This window comes from Alosa alosa, chromosome 3 (genome assembly GCF_017589495.1).
Source record: "Alosa alosa isolate M-15738 ecotype Scorff River chromosome 3, AALO_Geno_1.1, whole genome shotgun sequence".
Classification (NCBI taxonomy): domain Eukaryota; kingdom Metazoa; phylum Chordata; class Actinopteri; order Clupeiformes; family Clupeidae; genus Alosa; species Alosa alosa.
Window position 1 is genome coordinate 15,795,693 of NC_063191.1, and position 12,690 is coordinate 15,808,382.

At 40.1% G+C, this 12,690-nt stretch overlaps 1 protein-coding gene across 4 annotated transcripts in view; it reads left to right on the plus strand.

The window, feature by feature from the left end:
* Positions 1-748: 748 nt before the first annotated feature.
* LOC125291824 (B-cell CLL/lymphoma 9 protein-like) overlaps positions 749-12,690 on the plus strand; it is a 33,064-nt gene continuing 21,122 nt past the window's right edge. For 2 of the 4 annotated variants that reach the window (XM_048238716.1, XM_048238720.1), the window contains exons 1-2: positions 1,236-2,092; positions 5,334-5,542. The gene's annotated coding sequence lies outside the window, so the exon portion shown is untranslated. Of the gene's footprint in view, positions 806-1,235; positions 2,093-5,333; positions 5,543-12,690 lie in introns of those variants that run through there. The other 2 variants (XM_048238717.1, XM_048238718.1) reach the window with 2 other exon arrangements.

Consider the following 12,690-nt stretch of genomic DNA (forward strand, 5'->3'; position numbering starts at 1 on the left):
GACCTAAGTATGCAAGTGGCATAGTGGTGCAAGTTATGTAAAAGCAGCAGAAGTGTGTTCAGAAGTGTTTTCAGGACAACAGGACAACAAGTTGCAAAGTGTGCAAGTGTACAGGTGGAGTAGTGCAAGTGGAGTAGTGCAAGAGTGCCCAAAGGCATAATAATATGTGTAACAACATTTAATACAAGCAATCTGAGAATGGTCTTGCATATTTAATTGAGAACATTTTAAATGTAATTCAAGCATCAAATTAAGAAAGCGCAATTCAGAGCTGTGCCACTTGAGTGTGATTCCCAGACAGGCACACTAATAGAGACAGATGACTGAAGGGCTTCATACCAATGAAAGTAGTCACTATTTTGTAAAACATTCCATTACTGAAGCCTATCTGACATTTTTTTCAGTATCATGGACTAAAGGGGCCCTCACATTGTCTCCCCGGGCCAGAAAAGGAGTTAGTCTAGTGTACACTAAATGTGAACTTAACCAAAACAGGAATAGATCTAGTACTTGCGTATGTCTACTAGGCTACTGCTAATAACGATAATATTGTTGATGTTGGTCTTCATCCGTATTCGCATGCCCCCGGTGTAGCCTACGTTTCGCCCGACTTTGAATCTGTCATTAATATATTCTCTGCCACACAGACCTGACCTAGAATTGCTACTTAGAATTCGGACGAAACCAAATGACAGACGAAGCGGGGGGTGGAGGAAGGAAATCTTGGCGATGGATACAATCTAACAGGGCCACTTCAATCATCGCGTAGGGGGTGGCGGATTGCCGTTATCAAGCGTTGTTCCAGGTAATGGGGTCATTTTTTTACATAAATATGATATTTTAACGTGGATTTGAAGGATACGGCGACCCACAGCAGGTGAGTGTTTGTATGGTTGAGCAAGGAACGGGGGCATTCGTGGTTGTTGCCCACCTCCAGTTTTCAATGTGCAAGCCCTTCTTCCATGATACCGCTCTTATGTCCCTCTCGCTACCCCTCCTATGTTTCTCGTATACTTTCTCCATGCTCGGTGGATGGAGCAAAGCGATCAAGAGATCTAAATGCTCACTTTAACGGATATGTCGAAGATCCGGTGGAATAAACTACACAGCTGAAATGGCGCTATGATGTGACCATACGGGGGACTGGTGCGAGATAGGCTATCGTGCGCGTTCGGCGAAAATAAATAGCCTCTATACCGTATGTGGGATGACATTTATCTTTGAAAATAATGAAATGCTCCGTTGATTGCAGTAAATTACCAAATGCGTCCTCTTCCATTGTGCATGCTCATATAGACAGGCTTACGAGCATATTTGATCATATCACTCATTTATGCGATAGATTTCGTGTTTTTTTTTTTTTATTTTCCCATTGATGCACCGCTGGTTTGGCTAATAGATCAGGCTCACAGCCATGGTAGTATTCGATAGCCTATCCAGTGTGCTTTATCTGAACGTAGAACATGGAGCCTCCGTGTCGTTTTATAAGTGCTCCACGGTGTTAGGTGATTACAACAGTATAATATTGTTTTTCAACGCGTTATCTCCGTTTTGCGAGTCGTACTGAATTGGATCCCGGGTGTGTGGAACACAGGGTTGGTTCTCTAGGCGGACTTTTGTCTGCACAGCCACCGGGCAGGAGAGAAGAGGAAAAGGCTCCCCTCCCCCCAGGTTCCGCGGAACAGGAACAACTTCTTTAGGAAGAAAAAAAAGTTGTTCAAGTTTGGAACGTCTTGGAGCAAGGGGTAGGCTACTTTTTCTGCTCGTTATTGGACGCGAATGAACCGCCGAGATTTACTGGAGAATAGTAGCCTAAGCATTCTGGATTCGAAGTTCTTTGGTGGATCGTACTTTCGAAAACTGTTGTTTTGTGCAACGCTGGATTTAAACAGAAGTTTCCTCGATTGGAAGGCTTCGCTTTGGATAAAAGGAACTCTGGTTGTGTATTAAGTTACCTCTCTTGCGAAAGAGACTCGATGGTAGCCTAGACATAGGCGCCCAATTTGGGTTGGGATGTTGGTGAACTTTTTAATAGCAATGGAGGATCTAAATTTCAGTGTTTGGTCTGAATTGAAAAATCCTATCGCAAGGGGTAAGTAAGGATCTGTTGTAGGCTATAATATTTAAGTTTAGCCTAGCCTACTTACCCTTCCCTATCTTCGCAGACCTATCTCTCTATCTCCTTGCTGGTCTCTCGATGGAACAAATCAGTTTGGGCAATACTTTTCCACTTCGCAGCCATTTAGCATAGTCGAACTTGTAACAAAGTAGCCTAATCAAAACAGTTGGTTAATCTGCAATGTAGGCTATCAGAGAAAGTTTTGAGTGCAAGTGATCTCGGTCACAATTGTTGCATTTGGATAGATCTAAGTCGATTTCAGTGTTCTTTTCTGTACAAATTCTCCCTTTGGTCTCTCTAACAGTTTAAATTATGCTCTTAATTTTTGTATTCATAAACTTGCCTTTAGGTGGATTATTCTGGAATGTTGGAGCACGTGGGTTTCAAACAAACAATACTAAACAGGCGGTACTGTTATCATACATTTGAAACTCGGTGTGTATTTCGCTGAGTTTTGAATAGCCACTTCATGGTGTTACGCTCTTTGGTTTCAGCGACTTTTGTTTGGGTCCCCATTGAAGTCTGCGCAGAGCCGCTCAAGTTTACTACGGGGCCGAGAGAGTGAGAGCCAGATTCGGTTACACTCCCATGTGTGCTCGCGGCTCCAAGGCGGCTGTTGTCACTGCGGGCCAGGGGCCTCTGCAAGGCCCGTACTGACAACCGGCGCCTTGGAGCGGCGACAATGAACGAGTGGCATAAACAGTAGACAAAGAGTAGGCTGGTAGGCCTACCTGAAGGAATGCTGTTGTGCTAAACGTGTTTGAACAGTTTCTTGGTAGTTGTGCAATATTATAGGCTACTCAAACACTATTGATCCGCGAATTTCTTAAGATTCAAGTTCACTTTGTGTCATCTTTATATATATATATATATATATATATATATATATAAATAATGGTCACGTTAAGAGGAACTTTTACGGATTCCTAGATGGTTGCAGTCCCAGTTTAGCCTATGTTGTATTTTTATTTTATAGCCTATTATCTAGTTTTGCACTGTTGATATGACCTACATCTGCGAAGAACTCAAAACTGAAGGTGTCTGCAAAGATGTGCCACATAATTTAGGAGAGGATGCAGTCAAATGTGTTACATCAGTCTAATTCATTTAGCTAATTGGAAGCAGAGTGTCAGTGCAATTACATTTCGTAATATCTAAAGGAGACTAAAGGCATATGATATGAGAGGGTATGCGAGACATACTGGTATTGAGAATCGACTCCCTTCCTGCCCTTTCTGTTGGTAGGGCCATACATGATTTCAGTGCAGCCAATATGAAAATCACAATCAGTTGTTAGTGTGCTTTGTTATGGTAGGCCCTATAGTATGGATGTAGGCCTGTCTTTACTTTTCAAATTACCAGTTGCTTATATTGAATGTAACTCTGAATGAAGAAGATAAAACAAACAATATGTTTTATCCCCTCCTCTCTTGTCTTGCTAGTCTCATTCTTTGTGTCAAATCACATTATGGAAATTTTGTTGTAGAGGCAGCCATGTATGTATGCCAAGATCTTCACCTGAGTTGTTGATTTTTGTTTGAGTAGCCTTGTTCAATATAGGAAATGGAGTTTCGGTATAGTCAATATATGTGCAGCAATATACAGCAGCAGCCCATAGAAAAGGCTCATTTTGCTCTCTTTATGGATGCAATGCAGACTCTAGAATTACTCTGGATTGGAGTCAGAGTATATGTGTTTCTGTTCCTTGGGGAAGACTAAAGAGGATTGTTCAAATCTCGCAAAGTAGGCTAGTCTCTGATTTAACAGAAATCTAAGCTTTACAGTAAGTGTGGATGTTGTGAATGTTTGTGTGTGCACCTATGTGCACTTGCTTATATGGCCTGCTCCCCTCAGTCCTGTGCACTGCTCTCCTGTGCACCTCTGAATGATTGTCTGGGTCACACAAGTGCGGTTTACCTTCCTGAACAGGCGTATTTATGTGTCTGGCAGTTATGTGTGCAACACTGAACAACAAATACATTATATAGTTCCCTATGACCTTTTCCTTTAACCTGTTTATTTAACACTAAAGAGTTTTACAGTGCACTTCTTTTGGCCCACTATAATGATGCAAAAATAGCTCAGGTATAAATGTATTGGTTACACACTGCTTGCCTGTGCCTTTAATGCTGCAATATCTCTGATTAATAGATAGTTTTCTGCTTTGGCAGACCACACTGGTCAGGAAGCCACTTTCAGCCCATATTCTCAGGGGTGATGCACAGGTTTGGATGAAGATGTCTATATTGTTTGCCTTGAGCTTTAAAGTGGTGCAATAGTTAGTTTTGATATAGAAATGGTAATCGAACATTTCCAGGTGAAAGTGAAAGCCAATAGAAAGGTATGGAAGATCCGTGCTTACACACACAAAGTAAAAGGATGGCTCATTGTGTGTGTGTTTTATTGGAGTTTACACATCCATTAGCTTGTGAATGCAGCTGGCAGGTGAGGTGTGCTGCTGATATTCTCATTCAAGAGGCAGCACAGGATTGAGAAATATAGGAGATCTCTGATGTCACTGCAATACAACCAAAATGCTGGTTTCATGTACAAATGCCTCTTTTGTGAATTACTTAAGATTTGGATGTAGTGTCTGTTGGTTGTTTGGTTATTGCTAGGTTCTTGTAAAGTTTACGTTGTTGCTTTATTCAATGTACTTTCATTTGAAGTGTCTATCAAGTATCAACGCTGCTTCTTCTTACCATGTCAGATGTTTAGCTCCCTATTTGTTCCCCATTAGCTTGGGAGTGCTGTGAGTGAGTTGGCGTGGATTATGTACTACAGTCACACTGTCTAGATGTGCTGATTGACATTTCTATGCCAATATCAGATAAATGACCTTAACATGTGAGATGCTGTATTGATGATGTGATTCAGATTGTTAACAAGGGTCGAAGAAGTCAATTAATGATCATGGGAAGTATATCAGTTTAATGCTACTTTGAAAAAGGGTCTACCAATAACACAAGCACACTTGACTCAGTATTTTAATTGGTCTTGGTTGCAGTGTTTTCATTACTCTTTGCCAGTATTTGTCACTGTTTGAAAGTAATGACATATTTTACATTTATTCAATTAGCAGATGTTTTTATCCAAAGCGACTTATGGAAACGGCATAAAATTCAGCTTTGTACAGTTGTTTGTGTCAGTGGGTTTAAGAAACCTGCTCAACACTTTCTCTGTGTTTACCTTTCCTCTCCCCCTCTCTTGCCAGGTTTGTGATTGGATACCTTGACCGGCTCATTCTGGGATTTGTAGTTTTTTTTTTTTTTGTTATACCCCCAATCTTTATTGCCCGCCTGTACGTTGGCTTACGTCACAAGTGTGGAGAAAGGTGAACTGTGGTGATCAAGGGGACCGGTTGGCCAATGCCACTGATGAGGAGCAGAACAGACCGCCTTGGAGTTCAGGGGATCATTTGAGGTAAGACCTCAGTAACTGAAAGCGAGCAAGAGCTCACTTTCTTAGTGTCTTTCTGATGTGGTCATACACTGATATCTACATAATGTGTGTGTTAGTCTGTGGCCGTGTGAAGTGTGAGTGCTAGCAGTGTTGTGGAGAGTCACACATGTATGTCTAGTATGTCTTAACAACTATAACTGGCAGTGCACTGCGCAGCTGACTTAATGAATCCTTGTTTCAGCTGACTGCATGTGGATTATTGCATGCGTTTGGCTGTTTGTCTCTGTGTCTTTGCACAGGCAGCATTTTATACATCACACAACAAAATAAAGACAATGCGAAGGAATGTTGGCTGAACAGACAGTGACGCACAGAAAGAACCAGTCTTTCCCCGGGTGAATGACTCATTCCGTGTGTATACACACACACACACACACACACACACATACATGCACAAGCTTGGACACACAAACTCTATCTCTCCCTGATAACATTCCAGTTTACTGACACTTTGTAGACAGAGAGAAGTTCTGTTCAGCCGACTGTGCAGCATGTTTTACAGTGCCTCAAAGGCCCCCAGTGTGGTCTCTGTTTCTCACGCACATAGTGAAGGCGACACTCAACTCATTTCCTGAAGAATGACCGTCTTTCTTAGAGGCACTAAAGTTTTGCATAAAGTAATGATCCTGTGTGGGTTTTTTTGTGTAAAAATGTAATTTCCTTCCTGCAGTATCTGTGACTCTTGGTCAGTTACTATGGAGTTCATTTTTGATACTTCCAAAAAAAAGACCCAAAAATACAGTAGAGAAGCAGCATAAACTGTCATGAATTCTGAAGCAAAATATTTTTTGTGTCAATGATTTTAGATGCCTTTGGAGGGAAATGGCGGTAAAACCATTCTGTAGTGGTAGAAAGGTTTATTGTGGCACAACAAATGGCTTGACTGCCTAGTAGAGTCTTGAGAGGGAAGTAAGCTTATACATTACTAGTGGAATGGCATAAGTGTTTTCAGGACAAGAACGGTGAATTAGCCATTGATGCTAAGAGGCTTAGAGGCACTAAAGTTTTTGCTTATAGTGATGATCCTGTGTGGGTTGTTTTTGTGTAAAAGTGTAATTCCCTCCTGCAGTGGTCTGTGGTCAGTGACTGTTGGTCAGTATATGTGACTAACTACAGTATGTGGAATATGTGCATTAAATTAAATTGACAAATTAGAGGCTACTTATGGCATAATGGAATACTTTTATTTTAATGGATGTCTGTTTTTGCAGATCATCTGCTTTTAAATGCTTTTAAGTATTTTAAATACTTTGCTTTCTCTGCTTTTTAAAATACAGAAACATTAATGTAGTTGACAGTGTATGTCACAGATTCTGTAGACAGACGGTGCTTTAAAAATAGGAAACTATCATGTGTTGTAAAGGAATTTGGTACTTGGTGAAGCTGTTTCCACAGTCAAAGTCATGAATGGAACATTTTAAGAGCAAGAAGTTGCGTAAAAGCTGCATTGCTACAATTTGTGAGTTGCATACAAAATCTGAACTTGTAACTGGCATAATACCAGTATTACTTTTTTCTAAGGAATAATATTTAGGTATTTTTCAAGAACTTACTTTTTAAGGGCTGAAGTATAATAGTTTTTTCACTTTTTTCAGAACAGAAGTTCAATAACTCAATCACAGTGTTTGAGATAATATCTCGATATGCTGTGTGAATCTACAGCAAATACTGTTTTATAAAAAAAAATATATATATATATATATATATATATATATATATATATATATATATATATATAAAATATAATATAATATATAAGTCTGTAGTTTCAACTGGCTCTTTAGAATGGTTTGCTGTGATTCACTGAAGCATGAACTAAACGAAACTCTTATCTTATCAGCTAACGTCCAGTAGATTTATTCACAGCGAGCAAACATACTAATGAAAATGTCTGTCTAAGTTGCTTTGGTCTGCTAAATGAATAAACTGTGCAACTGCATTTTGTTTTCTGTTGACCCTTCAGAACCTGCATGCACATGCGCAGTCCGTGACCACAAGTCTGACACAACATTGTGCGGCTATGTGGACTGTCTTGGCAGATCTTCCTAGTGACATAATTTGTCATGTTCACTTGTGTGCACAGACCTAAACATAACAGTGTTTGCGGGAGCATATTCAAGAATGAAGTGGTTAGCTCCTTACCTTTGGTACAATACTGCTCATCGGGGCTTATACATTTAAGGTTAAGGGCTGAGTTGACCATCGTGTTCATTCTTTGTCTGTGATGCAAACACTTTGTTTAGAGGAACTTTAATGTCAGGCCCCTCGGAAATGATTACAAACTCTTGAGTCAGGTTCTCAAGAACAGATTAAGTGGCATGTCGTCTTGTGTGGCTGTGGTGGTGAGGTTGGTGATGCTTTCATCTTAACAAAAGTGTCTCACTTGGATTCTCATGAATAACTTCACTAAAGTATTGTTTATTGATCAGATGAGATGTTCATCGCAACTATTGTATAGGAACATCTCATATTGTTGATCTTTAGTCTGCTGTTCTCTAACTGCATACCTTTCGCCCGGCGTTGACTTATTTGGGGTGAGTTTGTTACTGCTCTGTGTGGATTGATTCAAGACTGAACATATCACTGTGCAAATGTTCAACTTCTCTTCAACTCTAACCCGTTTGTATTACTGTCAGTAGTTATTGCAGTCATGGATAGATAGATAGATAGATAGATAGATAGATAGATACTTTATTGATCCCCAGGGGAAATTCAAGGTCTCAGTAGCATACAGACATCACACACAACATGCACTTACAGCAGAAATGTTAAATATAAGTATAAACATATAACTCCACTGTACAATAGAGACCGTAGAAGATAAAGAAAACTAACAAAACTAAATACTAAATATACTATATAAATTAAATAAAAAAATCCACAGTGTGCTTTAGGGTGATCAAGCATGAGACGCTTGCAGTGACAGGGCCGGGACTGGCCTGTAGTTCTGTGTGCATGGTGAGGTGCTCAAGAGAGTGAGTGTCATGGTGAAGGGGCAAAAAGTAGTCCAACAGTAGTCCTGTAGTTCTGTGTGCATGGTAAGGTGCTCAAGATGGTGAGTCATGGTGAAGGTGCAAAAAGTAGTCCAACAGTACAAGAATAAGGTCTAGAGACCAGCATACATAATATGGACAAATAAGAGAGTAAAGTATAATGTAGACAAGGTAATATAAAAAACTGTCAGTGCAAGAATAGGTTGAGGTAATAATTTTAACCTTATGGTAACCTTTGGTTAGCTCTACATCCCTCAACAAGTGTTTTTTTTTTTTTTTTTTTACTTCTTTCCAGTCAGTGATCGTCCCCTGTATTTATCTGTAATGAAGGAATGGACGGTTTGTAGGCTATCCACATCTTTTCAAAGTGGGGTCATGTTTTGATTTTTTTTTTTTTATTATTTGTTGCTGCTTTGACGGTGACTTGGAATACTAACGATAGCTGTCTTTGGCACTCTGAAAGCAATTAAGAAAATGGACGCTCTAAGGGGGGATAAAAAATCTCGTGGGCCTGCTAACTTCTAAGGAGATGGGCATCCCTGCCTGCCAATTATTTTGCGTTAGCAGTGCCCATTCAGAGGTATGGGTATGCTGCTATGGGTGCTATGTTTGTGAAAAATGCTAATATTGCGCACAGCGTGTCTTTTAAGAGTTACTATTCAGATTGTGATCTCCAGGGTTGGCATAATGGCAGTATTACTTTTTTCTAAGGAATAATATTTAGGCTGGTATTTCTGCAGCAGTGTGTTAAAAAAGAGACATATTTGGTCTGAATAATGGGTCATTGTGTAGCACAAGGAGCACAAAACTGTAATGGAATGCAATCAAATGTGTGATGCCCTGAGGGCATCGAATAGCTCTACAAAGCTTTATTCATGATCCTTTTGTTGATGGAGTCTTAAGTAATATTGAGTAAAGGTTGTTGTAAAAGCGTGACACCCAAGCTGCCAAGTCTAGAGGTGCAATGTATTAATTTATCATTGAGAAGCTCACAATCCGTGAGTACTATAAGAGCTTCAGTTCTGATCACTGACTGCATGCATATAAACTAGTTGTGAAACCAAACAAGCAATATTTGAAAGTGAGAAGGTAGCTACCCTTTTGAATTATATTGTATTTGGAGATTGTTTAGTAAGGGATATTGGTGGCCATGGCTACCATTCCAAGCACAGTCACATTTAAGTGATTTTAATTTGACATAGATACCTGGAGGTATAGCTGGTCTAATAGGCATGAGGAATCCATTAAATGCATACAGATTGGCAGTGAGTATGGGGAACATTCAGTGATGTGGTTGAAGGCTGGTACATGCTGTAGTGGGTTGGTATGACAGGCAGCTGATGTAATAATTTGTGGGACAACATTAATAGCAGCTTGGTACCTTGTTCTTTAGATGGACGTGATTAATTTATTTGTCATGAGGCGCTCTGTGGTAAATTGAAATTATAGGAATGTTTCTGTGAAGGTCACCTTTGTGAGACATTTGGCATTTCATAGTTGCAATCAGACATCTTTCTGACACCCAACAGGGTTGTCTCAGGAATATAATATGAATGTCAAAGCATTATCCTAATGTTGTGTTCACATTGTTGTATCAGAGAACTAAATATCCATTGAATAATCATATGTTGGTATTTGAGATACATTATTCATTTAATCATTATGTCTTTTGAATACTACTAAGTTTGGGACAAGTCTGAATGTATCCCACTGGCGTCCATTTCTAAACATCCACTGACGTCCATTTCTAAACATCCAGGGAAGTAACCAGCAGTGAAATTAAACTTAAATTGGTGCATTAAACTTATCAAGTAGTTTCTGAAGTGCAGCAAACACATCTTTCTTGTAAATGAATAAACAAATTCAGTTGTTTAATCAATTCCAAAGAAATACTACGTTGCTGGGTTTTTGGTGATTTGGAAACGGACGTCAATGAGCTCCTTTCCAGGGTTCCAGCGGATCCTTAAAAAGTCTTGAATAACTTTCGGTTTTTAAGGCCTTTAAAAGTCTTAAATTGTGTGGGATGTCTTGAATTTTCGAAAGGGAGGTATTCAATTTGCGTATGGGACCGCCATCAAGTGAGCGAGTGCAAGAGAGCGAGTTAAATGTTTCCATCCGGTTTCGTGTATTTAGCCTACAACGCAATTGCATTGACTATACGGCTACGGGAGGAAGTGTAGTGGTTGCAGAGTGAAGATGTTTTTCACGGGTGTTGTTAAAGGTGTGAAAACGGAAGACTTGGTAAGCCAGTTAGCGATAGGGTGGCCATACGTTCGAATTTAGGCCGGACATATGACTTTTAAAAGCCCTGTTCGACGCTCATTTGTCCTCCTTTTTGAAGTTGCGCTGGGCATCTAGAATCTTTGCTCAGACGCAGCATTGTTTCACAAACTATGGACGCGAAGACTGCTGGTCAAATTGTGCGCAGTGCTTCTGTCATATATGTTTTTGATATGTTTGCATCTTTCCAGCGGTTGTTGCTGGCATAGCCTAGAGAAGAAAATATCTGTCTAAGTTATAATACCTGTAATATCTGTCAGCAGCTTGCTTGCCAGCGTTTCCCAGTAGGTCTACTTCGCAAAAGTTGTGAAATGTAACCGCATATTTTTTGAATGCGGGACTGGCTACATAAAAAAAAACAAAAAAACATGCGTCCATAATACGTGCGTGCTTAAGATGAAACCAGCAGCTTTCAGTAGGATAATGCGAGGAGGATCGGTCTCTTAATTAATTTAAAACAAGTCAATGGTTTTACAATGTTTCAGTCAAGCTTTGGTTGGTTTAGATAAACTGGTATGCAAAATGTAAAGCAGTGGATTAACTTTAATTTGCTGTGCTGCATATGGGACAATAGATGTACATAGTAAATTATATAAAGTAGACCTATTAAAATATTTAAATAGCTTAGTCTAACTTTGAAAAAAAAGCCAGTAAGCACAACCAAATATGTACAGCCAACTTCAAAAGCAAGCAGCCCAGACCCTAAAATTGGGCATTTATAGCTGTGAAGGTAATTCACACACAATTATTTTTCTTTCGCCAAAATATATTTGGTAACTTCTGTAGACATCCTAAATGGGGTAGGGGTTAAAATTAGTAGAAAAAAAAATATTGCATAAAACAGTTTTAAGTTGTCGTATGTATCTTTTTGCCGTGGTATAGTCTTAATTTTTCCATTTAGATGTCTTGAAAAGGTCTTAAAAGTCTTTACATTTGCACTTGGAAAATGTGCAGATACCCTGCTTTCCAGACTGATCTGCAGAGCAAATTCAAATTTGCTAATAGGTTAGTGTGGGTTCATGCAGGTTATTTGCTATTGTTTTCCTCTTTCAGTTTAGACCAAACTTGTGCATTCCTGACATTGTATGTAGATGCCTATCAATGAGTGTACCTGCACTGCCAGTTCTAGTGTTGTACCAATAGCACTGTGGCTCTTGCGAACGGCAAGATGCCTCTGGGAGAAGGCCTGTGGGTCTTAGTGGAGATTTGCTCAAGTTAAACTAGGCCTGGTGTCCTGGGAGCTGCCAGGGTGCACCAGTAGATGAATTTTATTAACATTTTATCTGTAAAGCACGTAGGCCTGGATCACAGCAAGGTATTCTAACATTGAAGTTTATTTTATTATTTCCCACAAGTGTCTGTGTTCTGTGATGAATTAATACACATGTATGATTTCAAAACTGCTCTCTTTCTATTCTCTCCTGCACCAGAACACAGTCAGTTCTGTCACTGAAAATGATGAGAATGTTGTGGTTGTTATAGTTATGGTGGCTTATGCTTCAAAGAAATCCTGCTCGGGGTCTATGGGCTGACTCTTGGCATGGCAGTGTGGTGGTGGTGGTGTTTGGTGTGGCAGGAAAGCAGGTCCTGTTGGCATTAGGTGCCCCCGCTGCCTGCTGTGGCATCCTCTCGCTTACGCCACTGTCCAGATGACCTGGCGGCGACCCCCCAGTGACATCCCACAGTGCGCTGGGCCATCTGCCTGTGGCACAGATGTAAGGGAATTGGGTTAAATGGGCGCTGCTTATCTGGCACTGCTCGATCCCCGTCTCCCTCCCTCTCTCTCGCTCTCTCTGAGCTCCCTTTTCTTCTCTCGCCATTGGTGTAAATCTTCTA